The sequence below is a fragment of the Acanthochromis polyacanthus genome, chromosome 21, assembly GCF_021347895.1.
Source record: "Acanthochromis polyacanthus isolate Apoly-LR-REF ecotype Palm Island chromosome 21, KAUST_Apoly_ChrSc, whole genome shotgun sequence".
In the NCBI taxonomy this organism is placed as follows: domain Eukaryota; kingdom Metazoa; phylum Chordata; class Actinopteri; family Pomacentridae; genus Acanthochromis; species Acanthochromis polyacanthus.
In genome coordinates, this window is record NC_067133.1 from 32174724 (window position 1) to 32184776 (window position 10053).

A 10053-nucleotide genomic window follows, 5' to 3' on the forward strand; every position below is an offset into this window, starting at 1 on the left:
ATAAAAGATAATAATAATACGCTTTTTTCACAGGAGAACAATAGTGGCTCGTGGCTTCGCCACGAGCCACTCTCCTCCCATTGCTTTGCAATGGAGAGGAGAGTGGCTCGTGTCGAAGCCGAGCCCCTAACTAGAACAATTCCCGCTCGCGGAAATCGTGGAGGGCTCGGGATGTGTGCATGTCCGGAGCAGCGCGGTAGAGGCATATTTACTCTAAAGGCTGTGTGAAGCTGAGAGGTTTAACTGGCGTTTCCAGTCTGTCGCAGGCTTTTATTTAGAAATTGTGCTGTGCTTTTATTTGAAAGGCAAAGACAAGAGATCTCACCTGGTCAAAATTTCAATTGGAGTTACTGTAAAGGCTGTGTGAAGGTGAGAGGTTTAAACTGGTGTTTCCAGTCTGTCGCAGGCTTTTATTTTGAAATTGTGCTGCTCTTTTATTTTGAAAGGCAAAGACAAGAAAGATCTCACCTGGTCAAAATTTCAATTGGAGTTACTGTAAAGGCTGTGTGAAGGTGAGAGGTTTAACTGGTGTTTCCAGTCTGTCGCAGGCTTTTATTTTGAAATTGTGCTGCTCTTTTATTTTGAAAGGCAGAGACAAGAAGATCTCACCTGGTCAAAATTTGGATTGGAGTTACTCAAAAGGCTGTGTGAAGCTGAGAGGTTTAACTGGCAAATTGTGCTGTAAGTAATTTTGAAAGGCAGAGACCTGAAGATCTCACCTGGTCAAAATTTGGATTGGAGTTACTATAAAGGCTGTGTGAAGCTGAGAGGTTTAACTGGCATTTCCAGTCTGTCGCAGGCTTTTATTTTGAAATTGTGCTCTGCTTTTATTTTGAAAGGCAAAGACAGGTAGATTTCACCGTGTCAAAATTTGGATTGGAGTTACTCTAAAGCACGGGTGTCAAACTCAGTTCCTGGTGGTCCACTATCCTCTATGTTCTAGATGTTTCCTTCTTACAACACACCTGATTCAAATAATCAGCTCATCATTAATCCCAGCTGAAGCCTGATAACGAGCCTGATCATTTGAATCAGGTGTGTGGGAAGTGAGTTTGACACCCCTGCTCTCAAGGCTGTGTGAAGCTGAGAGTTTGAATTGATTTTCAGGCTGAAATGCAGCTCCTGTGGAGGTATTGGCTGTGAAGGTGGTGTGGCACTCCAATGAGTCTGTGTGTGTGCGTGCGAACATGCCTGCGCGTGTGTAAGGGCGGTTGCTATGGGCCCCCATAGCAACGGTGCCTGCCACAGACAGCAAAAAAGTGCTTCTCAGCAGCAGCGCGCAACGTCTCGTTCTGGCGCTAATTGTGGGCAAACCGTGAATGGTAGCTGAAAACCGAAATGACCGTGAGCGAGAGGAAGGCTGTGGCTTTCCATAAATGTAATTATTTTCCAAATATTCTGAGAAATGACCGAGTTACAGCGATTTAAAAAACACTGTCCCTCCATGAGCCAGATGATTCAGTTTACATTGGTTCCTATGCAGAGAACGGTGCAACTTTGGTCTAAACTGCTGCCTGCCATTTCACTTCAGAAAGAGCTAGGTCTTTAAACTTGGATTCATTTGAATCACAGGAAATTGTTTACAATCTGACCAAATTTCATTCCCCTAACATTTATCGTTTGGTCATGAGGGCGATGCGATCGGGAAATTTTCAGGCGGATTTTTCACCTCTCCTCCACTCTACCAACTGACATGCCGCACTCTAACCAGAGCAGATTTTGAGAATTTTCACTTTTTTGAGGACTCACTGATCAAAAACTGTAAATGTCAGCCTGACATAAACTACATTCCTGCAGAGACAAGAAAAATCACTACGTTTTGATGGTTAAATGAAGTTTCTAGGTGAACGTATGGCGAAGGAGTGGCGTTGTGAAAATAGTGGATTTTTTGAGCCGATTTTTTTCAGCCCCCATTCATTTCTATGGGAATTTTTTCGCAGTTTTTTGCGAATAATTCTGCGATAAAATGACGAATTTCTTAGAAAAGTCATAGCCCGGGATTCCCGAAGAAGCCGCACGTTTTGATATATAATTTATTTTGGTTTCCTCAAAGCCCTAGGATGAGTTAGCGACCGAAAAACGGCGGAAACGTGAATAAAAGATAATAATAATAAACGCTTTTTTCACAGGAGAACAATAGTGGCTCGTGGCTTCGCCACGAGCCACTCTCCTCCCATTGCTTTGCAATGGAGAGGAGAGTGGCTCGTGTCGAAGCCCGAGCCCCTAACTAGACAATTCCCGCTGGTGCGGAAATCGTGGGAGGGGCTCGGGATGTGTGCATGTCCGGAGAGGCGTGTTTATTCTAACGGCTGTGTGAAGCTGAGAGGTTTTGGTGACATTTTCCGGTCCGTCACTGGCTTTTATTTTGAAATCGTGCTGTGCTTTTATTTTGAAAGGCAGAGACATGAAGATCTCACTTGGTCAAAATTTCGATTGGAGTTATTCTAAAGGCTGTGTAAAGCTGAGAGGTTTAACTGGCGTTTCCAGTCTGTCGCAGGCTTTTATTTAGAAATTGTGCTGTGCTTTTATTTTGAAAGGCAGAGACAGGAAGATGTCACCTGGTCAAAATTTGGATTGGAGTTATTGTAAAGGCTGTGTGAAGCTGAGAGGTTTAACTGGCTTTTTCAGGCCCATCACAGGCTTTTATTTTGAAATTGTGCTGTGCTTTTATTTTGAAAGGCAGAGACAAGAAGATCTCACCTGGTCAAAATTTCGAATGGAGTTACTCTAAAGGCTGTGTGAAGCTGAGAGGTTTAACTGGCAAATTGTGCTTTAAAGTAATTTTGAAAGGCAGAGACAGGAAGATCTCACCTGGTCAAAATTTGGATTGGAGTTACTATAAAGGCTGTGTGAAGCTGAGAGGTTTAACTGGCATTTCCAGTGTGTCGCAGGCTTTTATTTTGAAATTGTGCTCTGCTTTTATTTTGAAAGGCAAAGACAGGTAGATTTCACCCTGTCAAAATTTGGATTGGAGTTACCCCAAACCAGGGGTGTCAAACTCAGTTCCTGGAGGTCCACTATCCTCTGTGTTTTAGATGTTTACCTCTTCCACCACACCTGATTCAAATGATCAGCTTATCATGAAGCTCTGCAGAAGCATTATAACAAGCCTGATCATTTGAATCAGGTGATTTGGAACAGGGAAACATCTAAAACATAGAGGATTGGAGTTACTCTAAAGGCTGAGTGAAGCTGAGAGGTTTAACTGGCGTTTCCAGTCCGTCACAGGCTTTTATTTTAAAATTGTGCTGTGCTTTTATTTTGAAAGGGAAAGACAGGAAGATCTCACCTGGTCAACATTTGGATTGGAGTTACTCTAAAGCAGGGGTGTCTCACTCAGTTCCTGGAGGTCCACTAGCCTCTATGTTCTAGATGTTTCCTTCTTACAACACACCTGATTCAAATGATTAGCCATCATTAAGCTCAGCAGAAGCCTGATAACGAGCCTGATCATTTGAATCAGGTGTGTTATAACTGAGTTTGACACCCCTGCTCTAAAGGCTGTGTGAAGCTGAGAGGTTGAACTGATTTTCAGGCTGAAATGCAGCTCCTGTGGAGGTATTGGGTGTGAAGGTGGGTGTGGCACACCAATGAGTCTGTGTGTGTGCGTGGGAGCATGCCTGCGCGTGTGTAAGGGCGGTTGCTATGGGCCCCATAGCAACGGTGCCTGCCACAGACAGCAAAAAAGTGCTTTTCAGAAGCAGCGCGCAACGTCTCGTTCTGGCGCTAACTGTGGGCTAACCGTGAATGCTAGCTGAAAACTAAAATGACCGTGAGCGAGAGGAAGGCTGTGGCTTTCCATAAATGTAATTATTTTTCAAATATTGTGAGAAATGACCGAGTTACAGCGATTTAAAAAACACTGTCCCTCCATGAGGCAGATGATTCAGTTTACATTGGTTCTTATGGAGAGACCGGTGCGACTTTGGTGTAAACTGCTGCCTGCCATTTCACTTCAGAAAGAGCGAGATCTTCAAACTTGGATTCATTTGAATCTCAGGAAAATTGTTTACAATCTGACCAAATTTCATTGTCCTATCTCTTATGGTTTGGTCGTGAGGGCGATGCGATCGGGAAATTTTCAGGCGAATTTTTCACCTCTCCTCCACTCTACCAACTGACATGCCGCACTCTAACCAGAGCAGATTTTGAGAATTTTCACTTTTTTGAGGACTCACTGATGAAAAACTGTAAATCTCAGCCTCACATAAAATACATTCCTGCGAAGACAAGAAAAATCACTGCGTTTTGATGGTTAAATGAAGTTTCTAGGTGACCGTATGGCGAAGCAGTGGCGTTTGGAAAAAAGTTGATTTTTTGAGCCGATTTTTTTCACTCCCCATTCATTTCCTATGGGACTTTTGTCGCAGTTTTTTGCGAATAATTCTGCGAAAAAATGACGAATTTCTTAGAAAAGTCATAGCCCGGGATTCCCGATGAAGCCGCACGTTTTGATATATAATTTGTTTTGATTTTCTCAAAGCCCTAGGACGAGTTAGCGACCGAAAAATGGCGGAAACGTGAAGAAAATATAATAATAAACGCAGCAGGAGAACAATAGTGGCTCGTGGCTTCGCCACGAGCCACTCTCCTCCCATTGCTTTGCAATGGAGAGGAGAGTGGCTCGTGTCGAAGCCCGAGCCCCTAATAATAAACGCAGCAGGAGAACAATAGTGGCTCGTGGCTTCGCCACGAGCCACTCTCCTCCCATTGCTTTGCAATGGAGAGGAGAGTGGCTCGTGTCGAAGCCCGAGCCCCTAACTAGACAATTCCCGCACGCGGAAATCGTGGGAGGGGCTCGGGATGTGTGCATGTCCGGAGCTGGGCAGGAGAGGGTTATTTTTTGGTCCGTCACAGGCTTTTATTTTGAAATTGTGCTGTGCTTTGATTTTCAAAGGCAGAGACATGAAGATCTCACATGGTCAAAATTTGGATCGGAGTTACTATAAAGGCTGTGTGAAGCTGAGAGGTTTAACTGGCATTTCCAGTGTGTCGCAGGCTTTTATTTTGAAATTGTGCTCTGCATTTATTTTGAAAGGCAAAGACAGGTAGATTTCACCCTGTCAAAATTTGGATTGGAGTTACCCCAAACCAGGGGTGTCAAACTCAGTTCCTGGAGGTCCACTATCCTCTGTGTTTTAGATGTTTACCTCTTCCAACACACCTGATTCAAATGATCAGCTTATCATGAAGCTCTGCAGAAGCATTATAACAAGCCTGATCATTTGAATCAGGTGATTTGGAACAGGGAAACATCTAAAACATAGAGGATTGGAGTTACTCTAAAGGCTGAGTGAAGCTGAGAGGTTTAACTGGCGTTTCCAGTCCGTCACAGGCTTTTATTTTGAAATTGTGCTGTGCTTTTATTTTGAAAGGCAGAGACAGGAAAATCTCACCTGTTCAACATTTGGATTGGAGTTACTGTAAAGGCTGTGTGAAGCTGAGAGGTTTAACTGGCAAATTGTGCTGTAAAGTAATTTTGAAAGGCAGAGACCTGAAGATCTCACCTGGTCAAAATTTGGATTGGAGTTACTGTAAAGGCTGTGTGAAGCTGAGATGTTTAACTGGCATTTCCAGTCTGTCGCAGGCTTTTATTTAGCAATTGTGCTGTGCTTTTATTTTGAAAGGCAAAGACGGGAAGATCTCACCTGGTCAAAATTTGGATTGGAGTTACTATAAAGACTGTGTGAAGCTGAGAGGTTTAACTGGTGTTTTCAGGCCCATCGCAGGCTTTTATTTTGAAATTGTGCTGTACTTTTATTTTGAAAGGGAAAGACAGGAAGATCTCACCTGGTCAAAATTTGGATTGGAGTTACTCTAACGGCTGTGTGAAACTGAGAAGTTTACCTGGCAAATTGTGCTGTGCTTTTATTTTGAAAGGCAAAGACAGGAAGATCTCACCTGGTCAACATTTTAATTGGAGTTACTGTGAAGGCTGTGTGAAGCTGAGCGGTTTAACTGGAGTTTCCAGTGTGTTACAGGCTTTTATTTTGAAATTGTGCTGTGCTTTTATTTTTAAAAGGCAAAGACAGGAAGATCTCAGCTGGTCAATATTTGGATTGGAGTTACTCAAAAGGCTGAGTGAAGCTGAGAGGTTTCACTGGCGTTTCCAGTCTGTCACAGGCTTTTATTTTGCAATTGTGCTGTGCTTTTATTTTGAAAGGCAAAGACAAGAAGATCTCACCTGGTCAAACAACATTTGGATTGGAGTTACCCCAAAGCAGGGATGTCAAACTCAGTTCCTGGAGGTCCACTATCCTCTGTGTTCCAGATGTTTCCGTCTTACAACACACCTGATTCAAATAATCAGCTCATCATCAAGCTCAGCAGAAGCCTGATAACGAGCCTGATCATTTGAATCAGGTGTGTTGGAACTGAGTTTGATACCCCTGCTCTAAAGGCTGTGTGAAGCTGAGAGGTAGATCTGATTTACAGGCTGAAATGCAGCTCCTGTGGAGGTATTGGGTGTGAAGGTGGGTGTGGCACTCCAATGAGTCTGTGTGTGTGCGTGGGACCATGCCTGCGCGTGTGTAAGGGCGGTTGCTATGGGCCCCATAGCAACGGTGCCTGCCACAGACAGCAAAAAAGTGCTTCTCAGCAGCAGCGCGCAACGTCTCGTTCTGGCGCTAACTGTGGGCTAACCGTGAGTGCTAGCTGAAAACCGAAATGACCGTGAGCGAGAGGAAGGCTGTGGCTTTTCATAAATGTAATTATTTTCCAAATATTGTGAGAAATGACCGAGTTACAGCGATTTAAAAAACACTGTCCCTCCATGAGGCAGATGATTCAGTTTACATTGGTTCTTATGGAGAGAACGGTGCGACTTTGGTCTAAACTGCTGCCTGCCATTTCACTTCAGAAAGAGCTAGGCCTTCAAACTTGGATTCATTTGAATCCCAGGAAAATTGTCTACAATCTGACCAAATTTCATTCCCCTAACATTTATGGTTTGGTCGTGAGGGCGATGCGATCGTGAAATTTTCAGGCGGATTTTTCTCCTCTCCTCCACTCTACCAACTGACATGCCGCACTCTAACCAGAGCAGATTTTGAGAATTTTCACTTTTTTGAGGACTCACTGATCAAAAACTATAAATCTCAGCCTGACATAAAATACATTCCTACGAAGACAAGAAAAATCACTGCATTTTGATGGTTAAATGAAGTTTCTAGGTGAACGTATGGCGAAGCAGTGGCATTTGGAAAAAAGTGGATTTTTTCAGCCGATTTTTTTCGCTCCCCATTCATTTTCTATGGGAATTTTTGCGCAGTTTTTTGCGAATAATTCTGCGATAAAATGACGAATTTCTTAGAAAAGTCATAGCACACTATTCCCGATGAAGCCGCACATTTTGATATATAATTTGTTTTGGTTTTCTCAAAGCCCTAGGACGAGTTAGCGACCGAAAAACGGCGGAAACGTTAAAAATAAAATATAACTAGACAATTCCCGCACGCGGAAATCGTGGGAGGGGCTCGGGATGTGTGCATGTCCGGAGAGGCGTATTTATTCTAACGGCTGTGTGAAGCTGAGAGGTTTTGGTGATATTTTCTGGTCCGTCACAGACTTTTATTTTAAAATTGTGCTGTGCTTTTATTTTCAAAGGCAGAGACATGAAGATCTCACCTGGTCAAAATTTGGATTGGAGATACTCTAAAGGCTGTGTGAAGCTGAGAGGTTGAACTGGCAAATTGTGCTGTGCTTTTAATTTGAAAGGCAGAGACAGGAAGATCTCACCTGGTCAAAATTTGGATTGGAGTTACTGTAAAGCTGGGGTGTCAAACTCAGTTCCTGGAGGACCACAATCCTCTGTGTTCTAGATGTTTCCTTCTTACAACACACCTGATTCAAATGATTAGCTATCATTAAGCTCAGCAGAAGCCTGATAACGAGCCTGATCATTTGTATCAGGTGTGTTGGAACTGAGTTTGACACCCCTGTTCTAAAGGCTGTGTGAAGCTGAGAGGTTTAACTGGCGTTTCCAGTCCGTCGCAGGCTTTTATTTTGAAATTGTGCTGTGCTTTTATTTTGAAAGGCAAAGACAGGACGATCTCACCTGGTCAACATTTGGATTGGAGTTACTCTAAAGCAGGTGTGTCAAACTCAGTTTCTGGAGGACCACTATCCTCTATGTTTTAGATGTTTCCTTCTTACAACACACCTGATTCAAATGATACACTATCATTAAGCTCAGCAGAAGCCTGATAACGAGCCTGATCATTTGAATCAGGTGTGTTGGAAGTGAGTTTGACACCCCTGCTGTAAAGGCTGTGTGAAGCTGAGAGGTTGAACTGATTTTCAGGCTGAAATGCAGCTCCTGTGGAGGTATTGGGTGTGAAGGTGGGTGTGGCACACCAATGAGTCTGTGTGTGTGCGTGCGACCATGCCTGCGCGTGTGTAAGAGCGGTTGCTATGGGCCCCCATAGCAACGGTGCCTGCCACAGACAGCAAAAAAGTGCTTCTCAGCAGCAGCGCGCAACATCTCGTTCTGGCGCTAATTGTGGGCGAACCGTTAATGGTAGCTGAAAACTAAAATGACCGTGAGCGAGAGGAAGGCTGTGGCTTTCCATAAATGTAATTATTTTCCAAATCTTGTGAGAAATGACCGAGTTACAGCGATTTAAAAAACACTGTCCCTCCATGAGGCAGATGATTCAGTTTACATTGGTTCTTATGGAGAGAACGGTGCGACTTTGGTCTAAACTGCTGCCTGCCATTTCACGTCAGAAAGAGCTAGGTCTTCAAACTTGGATTCATTTGAATCCCAGGAAAATTGTTTACAATCTGACCAAATTTCATTCCCCTAACATTTATAGTTTGGTCGTGAGGGCGATGCGATCGTGAAATTTTCAGGCGAATTTTTCACCTCTCCTCCACTCTACCAACTGACATGCCGCACTCTAAACAGAGCAGATTTTGAAAATTTTCACTTTTTTGAGGACTCACTGATCAAAAACTGTAAATCTCAGCCTGACAGAAAATACATTCCTGCGGAGACAAGAAAAATTACTGCGTTTTGATGGTTAAATGAAGTTTCTAGGTGAACGTATGGCGAAGCAGTGGCGTTTGGAAAAAAGGGGATTTTTTGAGCCGATTTTTTTCGGTCCCCATTCATTTCCTATGGGACTTTTTTGGCAGTTTTTTGCGAATAATTCTGCGAAAAAATGACGAATGTCTTAGAAAAGTCATAGCCCGGGATTCCCGATGAAGCCGCACGTTTTGATATATAATTTGTTTTGATTTTCTCAAAGCCCTAGGACGAGTTAGCGACCGAAAAACGGCGGAAACGTGAAGAAAATATAACTAGACAATTCCCGCTCGCGGAAATCGTGGGAGGGGCTCGGGATGTGTGCATGTCCGGAGAGGCGTATTTCCGCGTTTTCCAGCCCATAACAGGCATTTATTTTGAAGTTGTTCCGTGCTTTTATTTTGAAAGCAAGAGACAGCAAGATCTCACCTGGTCAAAATTTGGATTGGAGTTACTGTAAAGGCTGTGTGAAGCTGAGAGGATTAACTGGCGTTTTCCAGTCCGTCCATCGCAGGCTTTTATTTTGAAATTGTGCTGTGCTTTTATTTTGAAAGGAAGAGATGGGAAGATCTCACCTGGTGAACATTTGGATTTAAGTTACTGTAAAGGCTGTGTGAAGCTGAGAGGTTTAACAGGCATTTCCAGTACCTTGCAGGCTTTTATTTTGACATTGTGCTGTGCTTTTATTTTGAACGGCAGAGACAGGAAGATGTCACCTGGTCAACATTTAGATTGGACTTACTCAAAAGGCTGTGTGAAGCTGAGAGGTTTAACTGGCGTTTTCAGTCCGTCGAAGGCTTTTATTTTGAAATTGTGCTGTGCTTTTATTTTGAAAGGCAAAGAAAGGAAGATCTCACCTGGTCAACATTTGGATTGGAGTTACTCTAAAGCAGGTGTGTCAAAGTCAGTTCCTGGAGGTCAACTATCTTCTATGTTCTAGATCTTTCCTTCTTCCAACACACCTGATTCAAATAATCAGCTCATCATCAAGCTCAGCAGAAGCCTGATAACGAGCCTGATCATTT